This window comes from Puntigrus tetrazona, chromosome 16 (assembly GCF_018831695.1).
Source record: "Puntigrus tetrazona isolate hp1 chromosome 16, ASM1883169v1, whole genome shotgun sequence".
NCBI classification, from domain to species: Eukaryota; Metazoa; Chordata; class Actinopteri; order Cypriniformes; family Cyprinidae; genus Puntigrus; species Puntigrus tetrazona.
Window position 1 is genome coordinate 4,173,881 of NC_056714.1, and position 9,492 is coordinate 4,183,372.

General features: G+C 39.4%; 1 long non-coding RNA gene across 1 annotated transcript; it reads right to left on the bottom strand.

The window, feature by feature from the left end:
* Positions 1-6,526: 6,526 nt before the first annotated feature.
* LOC122360497 lies at positions 6,527-7,413 on the bottom strand. Its single transcript, XR_006252809.1, has 3 exons — positions 7,377-7,413; positions 6,661-6,789; positions 6,527-6,555 (listed from the first exon to the last, which is right to left on the bottom strand). It is a non-coding gene; the product is annotated as an uncharacterized LOC122360497 (long non-coding RNA).
* Between the last annotated feature and the right edge of the window lie 2,079 nt (positions 7,414-9,492).

The following is a 9,492-nucleotide window of genomic DNA, read 5'->3' on the forward strand; positions in this document are numbered from 1 at the left end:
ATATGTAATGAGTGTGTACTGTGTATATTTATTATGCATGTATGTAAATACACACACATGCATGTATATATTTAGGAAAAATATGTTACATTTATACAGTTTATTTCATATTATTTATATATGATATAATTACTACAAACATATACATGTAAATACTAAATACATACAGCAAAATATGCTGTTAGTGTTTATCTTTTATATATATTTACACAGTAAACACATATAGTATGAAAAAATATATATACTTTGGTTAATCGCGATTAATATCTTGAAAGAGCTAAAAATCAGCAACCAAGAGTTTTAATGCTCACTAGAGGCCAGAACGCTGTCGATGAACTCCTTGTGAGTGATTCGTCCATCCTGGTCTCGATCAATGCTACGGAAAACATCCAGTATCCGGGATTTGAGGTGACTTATCCACTGCATGTATCTTTTTCGCCAGATGTTGAAGTCAAAATTTGCAAACTCCTCCAGCTGCATGTGCCAAAGAGATTCTTAAACAGCCATACGGATTCAGACATAAAGTGGTTGTTTTATAAAAGTCATGATCACCTCTTTCAGCTTCTGCAGATGCTCCTCTAGTCTGCTCTGTCTGCCATGAGCCAGGAGCCAGAGTTTCCTCCATTGACTCACCAGCTGAATCATCATGGGCGTCTGAGGGTCCAGCTTCTCCAGCGGAAGAGGCACTGACGGCGGGGGCTTTGCTGTGCCTCTCCTCCCTTTGTGTTAATACAGTCAACGGAGATTACAGCTGAATACATGCACACAATAATCATAGCAACCAATCACGATGCTTTACTCACTTGCTGGTGCTTTGCGGCTCGGGAAAACTGCTGCTGCTTGGGAACCAGCTTGTGTTTACAGGATTTTGTAGTGTTTTCTATTTCAGGTACCTTCCCTTTGATCTCATTCATGAAATCCTTAAAAAGGAAACAGTAACATTTCTTGACCTTCATCGTGGTTTAGTTTTTTTAGAGGCAGATCTGCTCAGATTTTTTAAGTACTAACTAAGCATTAACCAAGTATTTACTATAGGGCTTAGTATAAATTTAAGGTTATTGCATGCAGTTATGAATCATTTTGTGCTAATACCATAGTAATTATGTGTAACAACAATGGCTTAAAAATGTTGTGTCTATGTCTTCATGTTAATGTTCCATTTTCATTTTAATATGTCTATATAGTTGTTATTGATATAGCTTTAGTCGTTTTATAACTAGTTTATTTAGTTATTTTAAGCTAAACGGAAAAATAAGTCTTAGGCAGTTAGCTGAAATTAAACAAGATACTTTTTATTTTATTTTAGTGAACATTTATTATATTTCAAGAAAAAAAATAGCAAAACAGTTTTATATAGTTTTAGTCAAATAATAACTGTGATGCACATATGCATCCGATATTTTGTGTATCAATATTAATTTTCTGATTTTTAAAGTAAAAAAAAAAAAAAACTTGACAGGACCTTCAGGATAAAAACTGGTTGATTTTTTTTGCTGATTTTATAAAGGGTTTTTGAAATAGATACACAGATGTCAAACCTTATGAAAACTTGTCAGGACATTGCAGTATATTCTTAAAGGGACAGTTCATTCAGAAATGAAAATTCTGTCATCATTTACTCAGCTTTATGTTGTTTCAAAATTGCATTTTTACAGCAGAAGAAAGTAAGTGAGTAAATTAGGACAGAATTGTTGAATGTGAATAGATTGGCTATTATTACCGTGTGCTGAGTGATGAGCTCTGCAGTGAGCTCTAGGTCTTCAGGCAGCGGCTCCTGCTCCTTCAGATTGAGAGACTCTTCAGCAGAGGAGATCCAGTCCAGTAATCTCTGTATCTCCTCTCTCTCTGCCTCGAGAGCAGACAGTGTGCTCTGGATCCTCTCGGCCTGCTGCTTCGCCCACGTCTGGACCTGAGCCGTCAAATCACACATATACCATTATTCTGTATTCAGCTCTAAAGCAGCTCAGCTTTACTTTATTATCTACACGTTTATTTTTTTTTTAAGGGAGTCTCAAATATGATCAACAGGTTTTTTAAAAAATTTTATTTTGCTCATTTCTCATTGTGTTGCATTGCATTATATGTGTTGATAATTAAACTATCATCTTACTAGTGACTGATTTTTATCTGAAGTACTGTTATAAACATCTTTTCATTTACGTGACAAGATATTCATCATTGTGTTGATTCCATCACTTCAATTACCATGCCTTTATAGAAGAAAATGAGTGAGACTTCCAGAGCCTGATGGTTCTGTTCAACCACAACTCTCAACAGATTTCAACTGATTAACATCTAGTGATCATAGTCTAACTGGACTCACCTCTTCATAGCGAGTCTTTGTGATGCTGATCCATGATTTGATGGTGATGACCGAGTCTGGATGGCAGGACGACAGAATCTCCTCACCCAGTTTGCGAATGTTCTCAAGTGCTGTCTGCTGAGCGTTTAAAAAACTCATCGACTCCTGCAGATCACAAAGACCATGAAGTAATAAGATACCAATCTCTGGAATAATAAATGAGTCCATATCCACCTTACCTGATGACAGCTACGAAATGCCAGAAGAGCCTGCTCTTCCTCAGGCAGCACTCCATACTTTAGGACCCTCTCAACATCAGAAAGATGATCCAGAAACGAGTGAACCATTCCATCAAACTCTTCTGCCTGAGAACAAATATGTTGTGAATATCAAATATGTGTGAATGTACAACCCAAATGTTGGGCTGTTATTAAATTTAAATAAAATGTAAACTAAAAGACTTTCACGTGCGAATGTTTAAACTGAGAAATTTTACACTTTTATCCACTAAATGAGCTCATTTCAAATTTGATGCCTGCAACAAAAAAGTTGGCATGGTGGCAACAAAGGAATTTGGAAAAGATTCAGCTTGGAGAACATCTAGCAACTACTTAATCAGGTCTGTAACATAATTTGCTACAAAAGGGTCTTAGAAAGGCAGAGTCTCTCAGAAGTACAGATAGTCAGAGGCTATCAACGTTCAAGGTCAGACCGCAAAGGCTTGGCAAATCTCAACATCTATAGTGCATAACATCATCAAAAGATTCAGAGAAACTGGAGAAATCTCAGTGTAAGGGAGAAAGCCCAACATCTCTGTTGGATGCCCATGGTCTCACGCCCTCATACGACACTCATCACTCATGATTCTGTCATTGACATTACTGAATGGGACCAGAAACCACTGTCGGTAAACACATTCCTCCGCACCATCTACAAATGCCAACTAATACTTGTAAACTTGTGAATGAAGGTCCTGTCATTATCAGCGATGTGTGCTAGTACCTGTTGCAGCGCGGCCTCTAGTCGAGTCTGTCTGGACACCGAGAGCTTGCACACGGACTCCCAGCGGCCCTCCAGCTCCTCCATCTGCTCCTGCAGCCAGTGAGCATCGGCCGTGCTGCTACGAGTCAGATCCCTGACCGAGCGCTTCAGCGTGCGGATACAGCTGGCACGCTTCCCCAGCTCCCGCTGGAACACCTGTGCGTCAGAGGAGTACAGAGCTCACCTGTAGCACACTATAACACTCTGAGTTTGTATATCCTGAGACGTGCTGTACCTTGTGCTTGTCAATCAGATTGTTGATCAGGTCTTTTTCACCGCAGACAGGCACATCTTCAGCCAGCTGTGGCTCGGCTCTGTACAGCCAATCATTAAGAGCCTGCAGAGCGTCAGTGAATCTGCCTGAAAACAGCAGAGCCTCTTCCAGCTTGTGTTGCCTTGGGACAAAAAAGCAGTTAGAGCTAAAATAAAATCACAAAATGACAATCACAACACAGATGCACAGCTAAACAGATGGGCTTTGAGTCTGGATTTAAATGTGAATGTGTTAGCACGTCTGATCTCTTCTGGTTTCAACTGCAAGCAGCATAATAGCTAAAGCAGACTTCCCCTGTTTTGTGAGAACCCTTGGTATTTCTAACTGACTCGATCCTAATGAATTCAGTGGTCTGTTTATATTCAGTGAGCATATATGCAATGTATTTAGGTCCTACGTTTTGGTACATCCAACTGTTAATTTCATCAGTGCATTGGCAGAGGGAATCAATTGGGATGTAGTCATTTGGAGATAAGGCTTGGTAAAGCTGGGTGTCAACTACATAGCTGTGATAGGCAGTTTGGTTCTTTCTCATTATATGACTTAGGCTAAACAGGAGCGGTGCTAGAACTGAGCCTTGTGGGACTCCGCATGTCATGGACCTCCACTTAGACTTATGCTCTCCTAAACTCACATAATAACCTCTCCCTTCTAAATATAACCTGAACTATTTGAATTAAGGCAAATCTAATTTATTATCTTTATGAGCGCTGTCTCTGTGCTGTGATGCAGTCAGAAAACAAATTAAAAATTGTCCAGGTATCCATTTGGGTTTAAGTAGTTGTTCAGCTGATTAAAAACTACAAAGCTCCCATAGCCTCACCTCTCGCTGGATTTGCCGCTGATGGTGTCCCATGAGTCTCTGAGCTCAGACACCATGTTCTCCAGGTGCTGCATGTCTTGAGAACTCTGAGCTTTCTCCTGCAGCGAGCGGCCACTCTTCAGACAGGCCTCGTACATCGGCCGCTTTGAGCGGAGCAGTTTCTGGAACTCCTGAAAACATAAATTCACCTTATAAATGAACTGACTCAACTGACTGCTTCTGTGGTGAAATTTCCAGTGTGGTTTATACGTTTTGTTTTACTGTACTGAGAAGTTTTACAGCAAATTTGAATGTGCCATCATCAGAAATAACATCTTAGGTATCTGTTAGTTTACATCTTGATTTATTTTATTTTTATTTTTTGGATATTTCAATTTTTATTATTTTTTACAAAAGGTTACTGCAACTTTTTATTTCACAGCTTGGATATATTTTCTTACATTTGCAAGGTTACGTTTATATCTTACAGTTCTGACAGTTTGAGAGTTTGTATCCATTCTCTCTCTAATTCTCTCTAATTCCTTTTAATTTTAGAGGTTAAAATTAATAAATTATTACACTGTCAGCTGACATTGATATTTGTTGTTTTTAGCTTGTGTAACCAAAATCAAACATTAAGTCAATGTCAAATTGGTGTCAAATACTGAATTAAACCCAATTTTCATTCTCAACCAAAATGCAACATCAACCTGACGTTATATTGATGTCCTATGCCTGTTGAGAAGTGACACTGTTATCTGATATTTTCTTTTAGTTGGGACGCTGATTGAGCAACTATTAATATGATAATGCGTTATTGCTTTAACTAGACCCTGAAGGCTGATAGATCAAATAATTGCTTTTACTGGTTGACATCGATTATTGGCTGATACACTGATGAGTTCCTAATTCATTTTCAATCCTACACCATGTAAAATATCAAAGAATACCAAAGTTTGCCATAAATTATTATTATTATCAGTGTCAGTGTAGCACTGGCCTAAAGACCAAACTGTCACCTGACTCCGAAACTCTCTGACACTGGCCAGCAGACCATTGTTGCGAGTCCTGAGATGTGAAGTACCTTTGTTCAGTGAGCTGCTGTTTGATCTCTTCCTGTGACACTGCAATCTCTTTGTGTGTATCCAGTGTCTGTTCGACCTCCGTCATCCAGTCCACCAGTAGGTGCCATGACTCATTGAACTGTGGAGGAGAAAAGCACAGAAGCTTAGTATTTGCCAAATGATTTCCTAAGAAAAAAGGTCTTTCTGTCAGTGTTTTAGCTCTTATGCGAAGTCAATACCTGTTTAGCTTGTCTTTTGATGTCCTCGAGTGTTTTCCCCCTGTCTGTGGTGTGCTGGAGGAGTTTCTTGTATCTGTCCTGGACGGTCATGATCAAGTTCTGGACCACATCGCAGTCTTCCTTCCTGCTGAGCTCTGTCAGACGCATGGCAGCGGTTTCCACACTCGTCTTCCTCTCCCCATAAGACTGCACCTCACCTATCAGCACCTAGAGACCACAGGACTGAATCACACAGACGCTCACCGCAGCGCGCGCACACACACACACACACACACATACCCTGTGCTCCTGAAGCTGAGAGCAGACGGTGTCCAGGATGAAGCTGGGAGCAGGCAGAGTGTTTATAGTCTCCTCACACTTGGCCATTTTGGTCAGCAGGTCCTGGACATTACTGTTAAACTCTTTTGCAAGACCAAGTCCCTCTGTTAACTTTGCCTAAAAAACAGGTACATTATAGTGACAGATTTAACTGAAATAAATTAATTGATGTAGTTACAAAGTTACTTATAGTTATTATACTTATAGAATGTGCAAACTAGACTATCAAAATTAAGTTTAACCAAGCATTCAGTAAATGTTAATGTCAAAAGTGATACCTTTTAATATTATTTATTCCTTTGGCATGAGCCTGTAGATGGCTATAATTATGCAGAATATCACCTTTCTTTCTTGCATTTTAGCATAGACAGCGCTCCACTTCTGCTCCAGTATGCATAAGCTGTGCTCTGTGCTGGAGCCCCGGGACACTTCTCTGCCCTCCAGCATCCTGTGGATGGCGTTGCGCACATTTGTGTGTAGCGCAGCATTTTGGAATCCATCTCATTACACAACTCCTGCAAGATACAGAAACGAGACTTCAGTGTAGGATCAAGTTTTCTAAACACAGCTTGCAGGGTTAAGTCTCCACGTTCAGCACTCAGCATTCGAGTTCTCCTTACCAAATGAGCATTCAGTCTTTCATTGGCAGAGTCTGGCATTCCCCACACCGTCTTACTGGACGACAGCCTCAGGTCTGTGTGCTCCAGCCACTGCAGGAGATCCTGGATCTCCATGGTTACGTCCTGAACCTGCAATCCAGTTATAAGGGTTTATGACACACACACACACACACACACACACACATACAAATTTCTATTGCATTTCATTGAATCCTCTCACATGTAAATATAAAAAATTATTTGATTTCTCATTTCATGACCCATTTGACTGGAGACTCATTTTGACTCTAGAACAGCTGTAATCAGATCATGAATAAATCACTCAATGCAACTTTTGACCTGGAGAGGAATTTATTTTTTCAGCTACTGTATGTTATTGCATTGGACTCAGTGAATTAGTTCAAGCACAACTTCACTCTCAAAGAAATTGGTTAATGTTAGGTGTTCCTTTTAAATATCTCACTATGCTGCGTTCTGCCAAATATTCATTTGAATCCTTTTGTCACAGGTTTTACTTCATTTTGGAACTAAGTTTGAGTGATAATATAGCATAATAAAATATTTAAAAGCAAATGCCAGTCATTTTTGACTGAGCACCAAATAATACTCAGCACAGCACAAGGGTTATGGATTATATCTCTATAATGAGACCAACTAAAACCATTCTGTTTTCATGAATTCTGTAATCTGGCGTGTTCTCTGGTGTTTGTGGTCACCTGACTGAGGTTATTCTCCAGCTCTAGCTGTCTGCGCCTGTCTCACAGCGCACAAATTCCCAGTGTTCGTTCAGCTGTTCCAGACGAGTCTGCAGGACATGTGAGCTGTCTCCTGCCCCAGACTCCATCAGGTTTCTGCCGGCCTGGTTCAGAGAGTCTACCGTCTGGACATGTGACATCACATCATTCCGCAAAACCTAAAGACACACGACAACGACCGCTTCTGTTTTAAAAGCAGCAGCCAGTATACAGTACTGTCAATACAGTCTGTGTAAAAACTGATGCGGTTAGAGTCAGCACGACTTCAAGTTCAACATTATAGTTCACTAATCCCAAGCGAGGCATGAAGGACATGTCAGATTTAAGATTTCAACAAGGGTTGCATGCTTTTGGTGGGACAATCTGAATAATTTATAGGATTTCTCTTGTTCTGATTGGATGAGGATGTAATCACATAATGATGTTCCAACCATGTAAGTTATCTGTTTGTGTTCTTCCAGAGAATTGTTTATAAAACATCACGTAATCTGAAGAACCTTCTTTTGCCATAAAGCACTTTTTGTGAAACAGAACAATTTAGACAAAAAGGTTCTTCTATGGCACCATGAATCACCTTTTTTTAAGAGTGTAGGGCTAGGGTAAGGTCTATGGTTCATTCAGGAACATGTTTTACATTGCCCATACTATTTTTTAAAGCAAAAATATGTTTAATGATGTTTATAACAGTTAGTGATAAGGTAGTAATTTAATTATGTTTTAAAACTTTTATTTTTATATGAACATTAAAAGGAAACATGCAAACATTTTAGATTTTTTTCAACAAGTACACTGAAAATTTTGTGTTATTGAATTTATTAAATGTTTTTAAGTGGTTGTAATCTACTTATTTTAGCTACATTTAAATAAACTAATTTAGTTCAACATTCTTTTTATTTAAATGTAGCTAAAATAATTTCTTTGCAACCTTTCCTTAAAAAATTATCTTTTTTCTTACTTATAGTATATAAAAAAAAAATGCTAGAACATCCGACTAAAATGTTTCTGAAATGAAACAACATTCCATGAGTTTTTAGATGTGTCACACTGTTCATAACTCTGAGAGAACCTTTATAGAACGTTAGGTTATAAAATTCTAGCATAACTTGTGAGTTGGGATACAGTAGATCTATGCAGCATTCAGTAAGCTGTACAGTAGTGTTTCATTTGAAATTAGCAAAAATCACTGCGAAAGTGAGGACACGTCATGGCCAAGAATGTGCATACGCAAACATGCCATGGACAACTTGTAGTGTGTGTTTGTACCTTGTGCTTGGCTAGCTCTATCTCACAGGTTTGCAGGTCAATGCTGATTGGCTGAGAGGCCTGCAGTAGGTCAGCCGTGTGGGCGAGCCAGGCGTGCAGCTCATCAAGAGTGTTCTGGAACTGACCCAAGCCCAGCAGTGCACACTCCAGCTGGTGCTGCTCGAAAACACAGTGCTCTCTGTGAAGCACCATTATGATAAAATGTTATTTATATTTTAATTTAGCAGAGATTTTACCTGTCTGCTGACAGTCTCTGACTCCAGATTGTCCCATCGCTGCCGGAAGTCACACAGTGGAGAAATGGACCCAGGCCGCTCAGTGCCCGGGGAAAGACGGCACACAAAGCGATGGTTGAGACTTTCAATCTCGATCTTCTTCTGATAGAGCTCTCGCTTAAATTCCTGAAAAGAGAGGCAATGGCATCACCACAGATTTGTTTGTGATACATTTTTCGGGTTCTCAAGGTATGTTTGCGTGGTCTTACCTTCAGGTCACATAGCTGCTCTTTAACTGATCCCAGGTCAGATCCCACTGAGAACTCCTTGGTGGATTTCAGCTCTGCAGACTTCAGCCACTCAAAGAGTCCCTTCAAGAGAAGGTCATACGTATTTATAGATTTGCTTATGCTTTGTTCTCCTGAACTACTCTACAGTATATGAATATTCATAAGTGCACATTGTCAGTTTCTTCTATTGTCTCATGAAGTCAGCACAACCAAGAAGAGGATTCACTGAAATATGCTGACTTTAATCCAAATTTTATATAGCGAACATTGGTCTCTCTAGAAGGGCATCCAAAAGTCCTGCCAATTGGC